This window comes from Salvelinus sp. IW2-2015, linkage group LG20 (genome assembly GCF_002910315.2).
Source record: "Salvelinus sp. IW2-2015 linkage group LG20, ASM291031v2, whole genome shotgun sequence".
Lineage (NCBI taxonomy): Eukaryota > Metazoa > Chordata > Actinopteri > Salmoniformes > Salmonidae > Salvelinus > Salvelinus sp. IW2-2015.
Window position 1 is genome coordinate 56693006 of NC_036860.1, and position 13523 is coordinate 56706528.

Here is a 13523-nt window from a genome sequence, read left to right on the forward strand (position 1 = left end):
GAGTCTTCAGGAACAGTGAGGTAACAGTGACACCAGAGATCCTCTGTGTGTAACCGGGAGCTGTACTCCACCCTCCTCCTTCCTGCTGTCTGACCTGTCTCTTACAGGTTCCTCAGTAGCACTATGGTATCCAACACATTGCTACAGGGACACAGAGAGGGGACAGACCAGGTTATGCGCCAGGACAGACCAGGCTTAGAGCCAGGACAGACCAGACATAGACCCATGATAGACCAGACAAACAGTAGCAGTCAAATGTTTGGAACCAACACCTACTCATTCAAGGGTTTTTCTTTGTTTTTACTCCTTTCTACATTGTAGAATAATAGGGAATACCTCAAAACTATGAAATAACATATAGGAATCATGTAGTACCAAAAGTACTAAACAAAATCAAAAATATTTAAGATTTCTCAAAGTAGCCACCCTTGGCCTTGATGACAGCTTACTCTTGCATTCTCTCAAACCAGCTTCACCTGAATGCTCCAACAGTCTTGAAGGAGTTCCCAGCATATGCTGAGCACTTCTTGGATGCTTTTCCTTCACTCTGCGGTTCAACTCAGTCCCAAACCATCTCAATTGGGTTGAGATCAGGTGATTGTGGAGGCCAGGTCATATGATGCAGCACTCCATCACTCTCCTTCTTGGTAAATAGCCTTTACAACAGCCTGGAGGTGTGTGGATCATTGTCCCGTTGAAAAAACAAATTATAGTCCCACTAAGCGCAAACCAATGGGATGGCGTTACGCTGCAGAATGCTGTGGTAGCCATGCTGGTTAAATGTGAATTGATTTCAAAATAAATCACTGACAGTGTCCACCAGCAAAGCACCCCCACACCTCCTCCTCTCATGCTTCACGGTGGTGAACCACACATGCGGAGATCATCCGTTCACCTACTCCGTGTCTCACAAAGGCAGCTTTAAAAAAAAAATTATATATAAAAATCAACTTCATCAGACCAAAGGACAGATTCCACCAGTCTAATGTCCATCTGCCGTGCTTCTTGGCCTAAGCAAGTCTCTTCTTCTTATTGGTGTCCTTAGTATGGGTTTGCAGCAATTCGACCATGTAGGCCTGATTCACGCAGTCTCCTCTGAACAGTTGATGTTGAGATGTGTCTGTTACTTGAACTCTGTGAAGCATTTATTTGGGCTGTAATTCTGAGTCTGGTAACTCTAATGAACGTATCCTTTGCAAGCAGAGGTAAACTCTGGGTCTTCTTTTCCTGGTGGTGGTCTCATGAAAGCCAGTTTCATCATAGCGCTTGATGGGTTTTGCGACTGCACTTGAAGAAACTTTCAAAGTTTCTTGAAATTGCCGTATTGACTGACCTTCATGTCCTAAGTAATGATGGTACTTCGTTTAGCTTTGCTTATTTGAGCTGTTCTTTCCATAATATGACTTGGTTTACCAAATCAGGGCTATCTTCTGTATACCCCCTACCTTGTCACAACACAACTGATTGACTCAAATGCATTTGGAACAAAATAAATTCCCCTAATTAACTTTTAACAAGGCACACCTGTTAATTTAAATGCATTCCAGGTGACGACCTCATGAAGCTGTTGAGAGAATGCAAAGTTGTGCAAAGCTGTCATCAAGCAAAGGGTGGCTACATTGAAGAGTCTCCAAATATAAAATATAGTATTGTTTAACACTTTTTGGTTACTACATGATCCCATATGTGTTATTTCATATTTGATGTCTTCAACTTAACTCTCAATGTAAACATAGTAATAATAAAGAAAACCTTGAATGATAGGTGTGTCCAAACTTTTGACTGGTACTCTAGACCCAGGACAGAGCAGACATAAACCCAGGACAGACCAGACATAGACCAAACTGACCACATAGACCCAGGACTGACCAGACATAGACCCAGGACTGACCAGCAAACCAAGACTCCAAAGACCCAGGACTGACCAGACTCAGACCAGACGACCAGGACATAGACCAGACTGACCAGGACATAGACCAGGACAGAACCAGACATATAGACCCAGGACAGACAGACATAGACCCAGGACAGACCAGACATAGACCAGGACAGACCATACATTCAGACCCAGACTGACCAGACATAGACCCAGGACAGACCAGACATAGACCCAGGACAGACCCAGACATGACCCAGGCTACCAGACATAGACCAGACTGACAACGACCCGGACAGACAACATAGACCAGACTGACCAGACATAGACCCAGGACAGAGCCAGACATAGACCCAGGACAGACCAGACCATAGACCCAGGACAGACAGACATAGATCAGACAGACCAGACATAGACCCAGACGACAGACATAGACCAGGACTGACCAAGACATAGACAACCAGGATGAGACCAGGACATTAGATCCCAGGGACTGACCAATCAAATAGACCCAGGACTGACCAGACATAACCCAGGACAGACCAGACATAAACCCAGACGACCAGCTGACCAGGACAGACCCACGACATAGACCAGGAACATAGACAGACAGACCAGACATAGACCCAGGACGACAAATAGACCCAGCGACTGACCAGACATAGACCCAAGGCTGACCAGGACATAGACCCAGGACTGACCAGACATGACCCCAGACCAGAAGACAAAATTATATGGACCTTCATTCAAATGGCTGCGCCAACCTTGCAGTAAAAACTTAATGCACACATAACTAAGGTAAATTAAAGTTAGAGTAAATCAATGCTACAGAAAGTGACACTTTCTCCACTCTTCAACTCACTCTTTCCAGACAGGCTTGAAAAATCTAACGCCTAGCACTGTCGCCAGAGCAACGTAGCATCAGAAACGCGTGACAGTGTCTGGTGAAAGCTACCTCGTTCTTTTTCTGGCCTCACCTCAATGTTCCTGCCTGAGACTGAAACGCTCTGCCCTGCTAGGGCTACACTTAGTACACCACAGCAAACTGGACAACTCGCACAATAAATACCTTGTGTCGCTGTGTGTTGTGCGTGTGTGTGTGCGTGCGTGCGTGTGTGTGTGCGGTCTCAAGAGCAGCTTCTGTAACGAGTGTGTGGCATGTCGTTTCCAAATCCAAGGCCATATATCTCACACTCGTTTGGCAGAGCAGCTCAAATGGAACACGTTGCGCTAACCTTTCGTTACGATGTTATAGCAGTCCCCAAATGAATTACTTATACCTCACTATCAATATGAGCAGTATATCCTATACATGAATAATACAACCCAAAACAATCATATGTTCATGAATTCTACCGTGTGAATATTTGTTGGAGGACCACCGATATTAAGTGCCATTTTATTACAATAGGAAGAGAAACTGAACGAATCTAAGTGAAGATTGCCGTTCGTTTTTGGATGATCAATGTTATGCAAAATGTATTTCATTGTGTTTTTTATTGATGTGCTGTGTTTGGTAATGTGCAGGCTCATTTAAAAAAAGAGACTTGGTCTCAATATGACACCCTTTAAAGTAAAGGTTAATAAAATAAAACATATGAGCAGTTTAAACGTCTTTAGTACTCCTCCCAGTCCCAACAATCCTGACCTTGGAGAGAAGTGAGTGAGGGAGTGAGCTGAAGTGAGTATGAAGTGAGTGAGTGATGTGAGGAGTGAGTAGTGAGTGACTGGTGAGTGAGTGATGAGTGAGTGTGAGTGAGTGAGTGAGTGAGAGAGAGAGAGAGGAAGATGCGAGAGAGTAGAGAGAGAGAGAGAGAGCAGAGAGAGAACGAGAGAAGAGAGAGAGAGAGAGAGAGAGAGAAGAGAGAGAGAAGAGAGAGAGAGGATAGAGAGAGAGAGAGAGAGAGAGAGACGAGAGAGAGAGAGAAGAGAGAGAGAGAGGTGATGAGTGAGTGGAGTGAGTGAGTGAGTGAGTGAGTGAGTGAGTTGAGTGAGTGAGTGAGTGAGTGAGTGATGAGGAGGTGAGTGAGTTGCATGAGTGAGTTGAGTGATGAGTGAGTGAGTGAGTGAGTGAGTGAGTGAGAGAAGAGAGAGTCTTTTAACAGACTCAGCCAGTGTTGCTGGTGGGTGATCCAGTGTTGCTGTGGGTTATCAGTGTATGCTGTGGCTTATCCAGCAGAGACCAGCTTACACCCTTACAAGTGTTTCATCCAAACTACAATAACCACGAGCAAAACACAAGTTCTGCTCATCATACTTTAGGAGAACAACTGGGCCTCGTGTTGCCAGTGACCCGTACCTTCTCCCTCTTAGCTTTCAGCCAATGCAGCCGCTACACCAGAGAGAGCGGTATAGGGCTCAGAGCACCTCGACTAGTGACTACAACAACCTGCAGAGAGCAGCGCATCAAGCCTATATCCTATGTTACAAGTCTCATAATGAGTAATAATAAACTGGTCATGAATTACTGTGGGTCATGAAGTGGTCATGAATGATGACAATACAGATCATAAGCACTATATGATTCCACTTACGCAAAACCAACGCAATGCATGGACCAGACTTAAAGGGTCACTGTTTGTGCTCCATGGTTTAATGCTGATTAAGAGAGGAGGGGAGTGAGCTAGGTCATCCAGAAGCATGAACTACGCACCACAGTCTCCCCTGGATAGGTCCTAAACCACATCCCCCACTCCAGCCAGCCATTAACAATTAATATGTGTATCCACGTACACTGAGAAATATCTGTGTTCGTTACTTACCTCGACCCTGCAGTGTTAACAGTACCTCTCTGACCAGTTGTTTGTTATTCAGCTGTTATACACAAACTCCACTATATGTTTTGATATGAGAATGTAGTGCATAGGGCTCCCAAGGCACAGCAGTCGAATGCACTGCAATCTCAGCGCAAGAGGCACTGCCAGTCCCCTGGTTCTAATGCAAGCGCATCACATCTGTCCGTGATTGAGTCCCATAGGCGCGCACAATTAGCCAGGCATCGTCCGGGTTTGGCCGTCATGTAAATAAATTTGTGCTTAACCTGACTTTATTAGTAAATAAATTCAATACATATTAAATAATTAATTCTCATCCTAGTAAGAACCTGACAGGAACATCTTCACCATTTCTCGATACTCAATCAAATTCCCAGATGATCTATTAGTTATCAGACAGCCACTATTCAATAGAGTAAGTACAGCTTGGACCAATGCCACCATGGCCCCTGTTGTCCGATAGCCAATATATGAGAGCGGGGGCAGTATGGTAAGAGGATGATCAGTTTATTGCTGGATGGAGGGCCCATGCAAACCCCTAGGTCATGTGCATGTCCCCCCCATTATCGGTCTCTCTAAACCCCTTTCTCTTCCTCCCTCGTTTTCTCTCTTTATCATGATGCGATTTGGCAGACCCGTATTGATGCTAGGATTGATCCAGGCAGTCATAGTAATTCATTTGCTCTGCAAGCGAGTCAGTTTTTCAGCAGCCAAATGAAAGCAACCAAACTTTTAAGCTTGACAAGACAGTTCAGTACAGCATATCCAGTCTACAGACCAAGGGTGGACGGTGTCAGAGAACGGGTGTTTGAGGACCCAGAATCAAAACAGGACCCCCGGTATGCTGACATGTGGTTGGAGCCGAGAACCCGGCGGAAAACCTGGGAACTGGTGGAATAACCCGCGAGTTGGTAGTGGGCCCGTGGTTTCCCCCGCGCAGGGTGGGCAGGCCACCAAAAAGGAACAAAAGGGCGAGGCAAACAGAAGGGGGTACGGAACGCGAAGTGAGGGAGGAGAGAATCGGGTGGGTGGGGGGATGCTACATGTTGCTGTTGTCGCGGGGACTCGGTGGGTGAACTAGTAGGAGAATCGCGGGGGGTCGGGCGGGGAAAAAACGGAACATAAGGGGGTGGGAATAGAGTTATTAGACCAGTTCCCATGCCTCTTTAAAAGAACGGGTTTTGTTCTGCTGTGGGGCGGCGAAGAAGCAAGTGTGAGAGTCGGGAGCTGTCCTGTTTTTGATTTTCTGCTTCCTCAAACCAGTCCAGCTGAACCCCAAGCTTCCAAAACCTGGTCTTGCTACTGACTTTACTGTACTGAAAATGTCTTGTCCAGATTTAAAGTTTTGTTTTTTATTTGGCCTGATGAAACTGACTTGCCATTGACCAGAGCAATGAATGAATTACTATGACTGCCGTGGGGAGTGGCGGAATACTAGATCAAATACCGTATCTGCCAATAGCGATCGATGATAAAGAGAGAAAAAGAGGGGAGGTTGAGAGAGAAGGGGCAAGAGGAGGGACAGATAATGGAGGGCGGACATGACATGACCTAGGGGTTTCTCATTGGGGCCCCTCCATCCAGACAATAAACTGATCAATCTCTTTCCCATACTTGCCCCCGCCCCTCTCATCTGATTGGCTATCGGACAACAGGGGCCCATGGTGAGCCAGGGGGCTTGTCAAACTTACTTACCTGGGCTATTGAGGTATGAGGGTTGGCTTGTTGCTGGGGATACTCGAATAGAATTCATTGGGAATTGATTGAGTCTCTGCTACGAATGCGTGAAGTAGAGGTGGGGTCGGCTGAACGGGCCGGTCAGCCCCGACCGGTCGAAGTTGCTACTTTCAGGCCTACCTGAAGCCCAGTGATATTAATCTCCTTATATATTAGGATGTGCCTAAGATTAAATTGATTGATTTGAGACAGAGCAACAGTGTCGGAGTTAAAATGGAACAGAATAAAATGTAGGCTTCCAGGGATATTACTCAATGAACGGCGCAAAGACGCATGCGAAGGAGTACCAATAGTCGGCCCCAACGGAGTGCTTCCGACGGGAGCTAGAATGGGAGCGATCCCCCACACCCCCGTAGGTGGGTGGGAACTCCAAGCAGGGCCACGCTGCACACCACACCCCGGGAGGAGCGAGCGCGGGGGCCAACAGACGCCAACCGCCCAGGATCAGGGACCAAACAGAGATCCAGGTGCTCCGAATAGGCAGCGCTCTGAGACTCTTAAGGAAAACCGAGAAGAGGATCTATGCGATTGGATCGCGAGCCTCTTGCCCCCTTTGAGAATGCAGATGCAGAATTGTGAGACTATGTCTATGGCATAGACCCACATTGAGAGACTCCCAAGCGGCGGTCACTAACATGCCGCGAACCACCGCCGTGACTACACTCCTCTCCCACCCGCTTCGCCTCAGCTCAATCGCACCACCACCACCCACACCTAGCATGGTTTGATGAGGTCATGAAGAAGTACGCAGGCACCGCCTGCCAATACACAGAGACAACTGGGTTCAAGACAGGAGGGAAAAAACCGAAGAAGGGGGTCCAGCTTGTTACACACGTCCCTGCCATGTGGGGCTCCCGAAAGCCACGGATCGGGGCACGGAGGAGTGAAGGGGAGGGGGGGGAGGGCTAGCGACCGAAAGCGGGAGTACACAAAAATATAATAGATAAAACCTGAAAGGTCAGAAGTGTAAGTGAGAAATACAGATCGACTAAGGAAAAGGAATGATAAGCTGTTACTGTGGCTGGGGGGACGCGTCGGAGAGTAACGGGTGTAAAGCAGGGAAGAGATGTGGTTATTAAAAGGGAACAAACTAGCCAGGGTGGGGGGACGAGAGACTGTTGGGCGTGGCGGGAGTAAGCTGTACATGCTCTGGGTATATGAAGACCATGAATGCGTGCAGCGTGCGCGCGCGTGCGCGGTGCGCCTCTTGGAAGAAATAGCGGACTATCACCAGGACACACTTGTGAGCGTACACGAGAGCGAGCGGGAGACGATACATATATATGAGTGTCGTGTAGCGAATCTCACAGAGTGCGAGTCGTGACAGAAGTCTGGGGTTTGCAGTAAGTGCGAGGGAGTGTGGCATAGTGATGGCTTGGGGGGGGTAGTGGTGTACATCTTGTATTGTCATCATTCATGCACCACTGCATGACCACTAGTGCTAGGTCGGGGATGTGGACCAGAGGTGTGGTATTGTAGGTGTGACGTTCGATATGGGATGAGCGTGGGGTTGGTAACCATAGTGCTAATATAGGGGGGGCTTGATGACCGCTTGCCTCTCTGAAGGTTGTTGTCAGTCACTAGTCGGACGGTGCTTTGAGCCCTATACCGGCTCGTGCTGCTGGTGTGGTGTGGTTAGCGTAGGTGGCTGGCAGTGGTGGGGCTGGAGGGGAGATGGAGCTGTCAAGAATGAGTGCCCGGAAGCAGAAGAGTGAAGTCGAGCACCAAACAAGCCCCGCCGCCAAGGAAGTGTGCTTAGCGGGATCGAACTCCAGGCACCACTGCCCCACCAGCCCGAGCCAGCGCACCCACCCGGCGGGTCCCACGAGTGTGGTGCCTTGGCCTCCGGGGAGGAACTGCACTGAAGCCACACCGTCGTGGAGGGGGAGAGCCGGGGGGCCAGAAAGAAGGACGTGAGCTAGCGTAAAGTGAGTCTAATGGGAGCGAGGAAACTTTGCGGGTGATGTTGGCGGGCTGCGGGGGTGGGAATGTATAATGTAAAATTTGGATTGAGAGACAACAGTCCCAGTGTAGAGGCCAAGGAAGGATGAATAGCTGGGGGGTTAGCGTAAGCTTGACGTGAGACTCGCACCAAGCAACATGGGGCTGGATAACGCCACAGCACCACATCTATGGAAAGGAAATAAAGCCCATAGAGAGATAGCTAGAGTTCCTAAGGTGTATAAAGCATAGCGCGTCCTCGTCGTGTCTTCACTCGAGCGTCACTCCTCACTCACATCACTACGAGGCGTGCAACATACACATACAACCCTCACTCCCGAGCTCAGAACTAAACAGCTGGACAACAGAACGCAGCTCACTCGAAGAAACTCAAGCTGGTACGAGCGTCAACATCACCCTCAACCATCGACTGGCAACGTCGTCGACCGGAATCGATCTCACTCCAAAACTGCAAGCTGACTGAGCAATCCACCTCACGCTCGTACTCGTAAGGTTACATCTGGCTCATCTACTCGTCTCTTCGGCTCTGTCGTCTTGCTACTCTCTCGTCTGCTCTACTAGTGCTGCTCTGCTCTCTCGCTGCGTTCCCTGCGTCGTTCTCTCTCTTCTCTGGCGTCTCTCTCTTCTCTCAGTACTCTGCGGGACCCCGCGAGAGAACTGTGTCCTGCTCGGCTCTTCTCGATGGGCTCGCCTCTCTCGTATCTGCTCGAACAGGCGGGGGTCGCGTCCTCATAACTCTACCTTCTCTCTCGTCACTCCACTCACTCACTCACCCACTGCAACTCCCACTCCACCGCGTACAGCTCCCACTCACTCACTCATCATCAGCACTGCACTCACGACCTACAATCCGAGCGTCACTCGCACCGCCCTATCTCAGCTCACTCAGCTCATCTCAGGCTCATACTAGCACACTCTACATCTCACCAGGGGGTAGATTCGGTTGCCGGACTGGCGGGGGGGAAGACGCGAGTAGGCTAAAACGTTAAAGAGAACAGGTAAAGCACTATATTGTTTATGTTGGCCGGAAGGGGAGAGGCCAAGGCGGGAAGGGCCAGGAAGGAAGTTGGAGACCTGAAGTTGGAGCTTTAACAGGATGTCAACATCCATATAGAGAGCAGAGTTCTGTATTTTTAAAGGTAGGGGCCGGGACGGTAACCCAGGCCGATTTAGTCAAAACCACACGCGACATCACTAAAAATAAACACGAGAGTTGGCGAAAGTGACCGAAGCTTAATGCACTGCCCTTGCGGAAAACATGAGGATCATCAAGGAGACGAACGCCAACATCTCCTCAAGCGTGGTACGAGTGGTTCATGGCTTTATATACCTTCCCCAATATGTGAGGCTCAAGCATAGGTAACAGAATGGCAGACTCTAGATGAAGACGGGTCGGTCTCCAATCAACATTAAATGTCACGACCACGTGATGAAAGATCTTCGTTCGAAGAACGGACATGGAGTAAGAATTGTCCTATCCCAATGGAGTGTGTAGTGCATCAATGAAGAGACAATATCTACGTGGTACTACCTCACGCTAGTCGAGTAGGTACGCGCATAGCATGACGCGGTGTAAGCTATCTCATTTGAGAGACGGCGCAGGACATCACTGACTCACAGCTCGGCTAAACAACACAACAGACGCGGGGCGGATATAGCTAAGGCACGGTCGTTCATTCCGAGCTGGCGAACTGCCAGCGACCAACGAACGTCGTGTCGTGAGCCGATCCATCTTACCATCAGGCCTTGCGATATTGAAACGACATGCCCACCACACTCGCTTACAGAACTGCCTCTTGAGACCGCCACACACACACGCACGCACGCACACCACACACGCCACACACACACAGAGCACAGGTATTTATTGTGAGAGTTGTTCCAGTCTTGCTATGTGTGATACTTAAGTGTAGCCCTAGCAGGGCAGAGCTGTTCCAGTCTCAGGCGAGGAAGGAGAAACATTTGAGGTGAGGCCAGAAAAAGAACAGCAGGGTAGCTTTCACCAAGACACTGTCACCGTTTTCTGATGCTAGTTGCCTATGGCCGACAGTGGGCTTAAGGCCGTTTAGATTTTTCAAGCCTGTCTGGAAAGAGTGAGCTTGAAGAGTGGATAGAAAAGTGATCACGTTCCGGTAGCAGTTGATTGACTCTAACTTTCTAATTTACCTTAGTTATGTGTGCCACTTAAGTTTTACTTGCAAGGTTGCGCAGCCATTTGAATTACAGTGTCCATATAATTTTGTTTGGTCTTGTCCTGGGTCTATGTCTGCGGTCAGTCCTGGGTCTATGTCGAGGTCAGTCTGGGTCTATGTCTGGTTCAGTCCTGCGGTCTATGTCTGGTCAGTCCTGGGTCTAGTCTGGTCTCTTGTCCTGGCATCTTATGTCTTGGTCGGTCCTGGGGTCTATGTCTGGGTCTGCTTCCTGGGTCTATGTCTTGGGTCTGTTCCTGGGTCTATGTCTGGCTCAGTCCGGGTCCTATGTCTGGTCAGGTCCTGGGTCTATGTCTGCGTCAGTCCTGAGGTCCTATGTCTGTGGTCAGTCTCTGGTCTATGTGCTAGCGTCAGTCCTGCGCGTCTCATGTCTGGTCTGTCCTGGATCTATTGTCTCGGTCTGTCCTGGGTCTATGTCTGCGTCTGTCCTGCCGGTCTATGTCTGGTCTGTCCCTGAGTCTTATGTCTGGTCAGTCCTGGGTACCTATGTGCTGGGTACTGTCGGCGGCGGTCTATGTGCGGTCAGTCCTGGGTCTCATGTCTTGCGTCAAGTCCTGCGTCTATGTCTGGATCTGTCCTGGGTCTATGTCTCGGTCTGTCCTGGGTTCTATGTCTGGTCAGCTCCATGGGTCTAATGTCCTGTCTGTCCTGGATCTATGTCTGGTCTGTCCGGGCGTCTATGTACTGTCTGTCCTGGCGATCTGAGTCTCTGGTCTGTCCTGGGTCTATGTCTGGTCAGTCCTGGGTCTATGTCTGGTCAGTCCTGGGTCTATGTCTGGTCAGTCCTGGGTCTATGTCTGGTCAGTCTTGGGTCTATGTCTGGTCAGTCCTGGGTCTATGTCTGGTCAGTCCTGGGTCTATGTCTGGTCAGTTCTGGGTCTATGTCTGGTCTGTCCTGGGTTTATGTCTGCTCTGTCCTGGGTCTAGAGTACCAGTCAAAAGTTTGGACACACCTACTCATTCAAGGGTTTTTCTTTATTATTACTATTTTCTACATTGTAGAGTTATAGTGAAGACATCAAAACTATGAAATAACACATATGGAATCATGTAGTAACCAAAAAGTGTTAAACAAATATATATTTTATATTTGAGACTCTTCAATGTAGCCACCCTTTGCCTTGATGACAGCTTTGCACACTCTTGGCATTCTCTCAACCAGCTTCATGAGGTAGTCACCTGGAATGCATTTAAATTAACAGGTGTGCCTTGTTAAAAGTTAATTAGGGGAATTTATTTTGTTCCAAATGCATTTGAGTCAATCAGTTGTGTTGTGACAAGGTAGGGGTGGTATACAGAAGATAGCCCTATTTGGTAAAACACCAAGTCCATATTATGGAAAGAACAGCTCAAATAAGCAAAGCTAAACGACAGTCCATCATTACTTTAGGACATGAAGGTCAGTCAATACGGACAATTTCAAGAACTTTGAAAGTTTCTTCAAGTGCAGTCGCAAAACCCATCAAGCGCTATGATGAAACTGGCTTTCATGAGGACCACCACAGGAAAAGAAGACCCAGAGTTACCTCTGCTGCAAAGGATACGTTCATTAGAGTTACCAGACTCAGAAATTACAGCCCAAATAAATGCTTCACAGAGTTCAAGTAACAGACACATCTCAACATCAACTGTTCAGAGGAGACTGCGTGAATCAGGCCTACATGGTCGAATTGCTGCAAAGAAACCACTACTAAAGGACACCAATAAGAAGAAGAGACTTGCTTAGGCCAAGAAGCACGAGCAATGGACATTAGACTGGTGGAAATCTGTCCTTTGGTCTGATGAGTTGAATTTTTATATATATATTTTTTTTAAAGCTGCCTTTGTGAGACACGGAGTAGGTGAACGGATGATCTCCGCATGTGTGGTTCACACCGTGAAGCATGGAGGAGGAGGTGTGGGGGTGCTTTGCTGGTGACACTGTCAGTGATTTATTTTGAATTCAATTCACATTTAACCAGCATGGCTACCACAGCATTCTGCAGCGATACGCCATCCCATCTGGTTTGCGCTTAGTGGGACTATAATTTGTTTTTCAACGGGACAATGATCCAACACACCTCCAGGCTGTGTAAAGGCTATTTACCAGAAGGAGAGTGATGGAGTGCTGCATCATATGACCTGGCCTCCACAATCACCTGATCTCAACCCAATTGAGATGGTTTGGGATGAGTTGAACCGCAGAGTGAAGGAAAAGCATCCAAGAAGTGCTCAGCATATGTGGGAACTCCTTCAAGACTGTTGGGAAAGCATTCCAGGTGAAGCTGGTTGAGAGAATGCCAAGAGTAAAGCTGTCATCAAGGCCAAGGGTGGCTACTTTGAGAAATCTTAAATATATTTTGATTTGTTTAGTACTTTTGGCTACTACATGATTCCATATATGTTATTTCATAGTTTTGAGGTATTCCCTATTATTCTACAATGTAGAAAGGAGTAAAAACAAAGAAAAACCCTTGAATGAGTAGGTGTGTCCAAACATTTGACTGCTACTGTTTGTCTGGTCTATCATGGGTCTATGTCTGGTCTGTCCTGGCTCTAAGCCTGGTCTGTCCTGGCGCTAAACCTGGTCTGTCCCCTCTCTGTGTCCCTGTAGCCAATGTGTTGGATACCATAGTGCTACTGAGGAACCCTGTAAGAGACAGGTCAGACAGCAGGAAGGAGGAGGGTGGGAGTACAGCCCCGGCTCCAGCACAGAGGATCCTCTGGTGTCACTGTTACCCTCACTGTTCTGAAGACTCCAACAATACCTGCAGCGTATGTACACACACACAACACACACAACACACACATACACACAAACACACCACACACACACACACACACACACACACACACACACACACACACACACACAGCACACACACACACACACACACACACACACACACACACACAGTAGTGTTATTTACATTAGATTTAGATTGTTGATATAACCTTCTCAGACACCCATGAAATGTGTCATTA

General features: G+C 48.1%; 1 long non-coding RNA gene across 1 annotated transcript in view; it reads left to right on the forward strand.

The window, feature by feature from the left end:
* The window catches only part of LOC111981551 (uncharacterized), a 61468-nt gene extending 48162 nt beyond the window's left edge, over positions 1 to 13306 (forward strand). Inside the window, exon 3 of the long non-coding RNA XR_002879610.2 lies at positions 13153 to 13306. This is a non-coding gene — a long non-coding RNA (uncharacterized lncRNA). The remainder of the gene's footprint in view (positions 1 to 13152) is intronic.
* Positions 13307 to 13523: the final 217 nt, after the last annotated feature.